The sequence below is a fragment of the Poecilia formosa genome, unplaced genomic scaffold (assembly GCF_000485575.1).
Source record: "Poecilia formosa unplaced genomic scaffold, Poecilia_formosa-5.1.2 Scaffold2081, whole genome shotgun sequence".
NCBI lineage: Eukaryota > Metazoa > Chordata > Actinopteri > Cyprinodontiformes > Poeciliidae > Poecilia > Poecilia formosa.
Genome location: NW_006802020.1, coordinates 77 through 681, shown reverse-complemented (window position 1 = coordinate 681; position 605 = coordinate 77). Strand labels below are relative to the sequence as shown.

At 30.2% G+C, this 605-nt stretch overlaps 1 long non-coding RNA gene across 1 annotated transcript; it reads left to right on the top strand.

The window, feature by feature from the left end:
* Positions 1-27: 27 nt before the first annotated feature.
* On the top strand, positions 28-240 carry LOC107835366 (uncharacterized). The gene is made up of 2 exons (XR_001661166.1): positions 28-75; positions 154-240. It is a non-coding gene; the product is annotated as an uncharacterized LOC107835366 (long non-coding RNA).
* Positions 241-605: the final 365 nt, after the last annotated feature.

The following is a 605-nucleotide window of genomic DNA, read 5'->3' as shown; positions in this document are numbered from 1 at the left end:
GGTATTTAAATAAATGCTGTAATGACACTTAATGACTTTGTCATAACTGTTGTTACTTGTTTCACTTTACTTGAGGTAACAGTTAATATTAATGACACTGTAATGACACTTAATGACTTTGTCATAACTGTTACTTGTTTCACTTTACTTTAGGTAACAGTTAATATTACTGACACTGTAATAACACTTAATGACATATTCATAACTGGTGCTACTTGTTCCACTTTAGTTGATGTAAAAGAAATTGTTAATGAGTCTGTTATTAAATCATTTGACCATGTAATAAAGCTTAGTGAAATCTTTATTGCTCGTCCTACTTGTTTTGCTTTATTTCAGGGAGTGGAAATATTAATCATCGTTTTGTTAAAGCTTTTGCTAGTGTAATAATTAAATCATTATGACTACCATTATGACAAATTAATGTTAGATCATGATTTCTTGGTTCATGACAAGTTGTCATAACAGACAATTTTGTCTAGGTTAATGACAAGTTGTCATAACGAAGACATTTTTTGGTGAGGTTAATGACAAGTTGTCATAACAGACATTTTTGGCGAGGTTAATGACAAGTTGTCATAACGAAGACATTCGGTCTAGAATAAAGT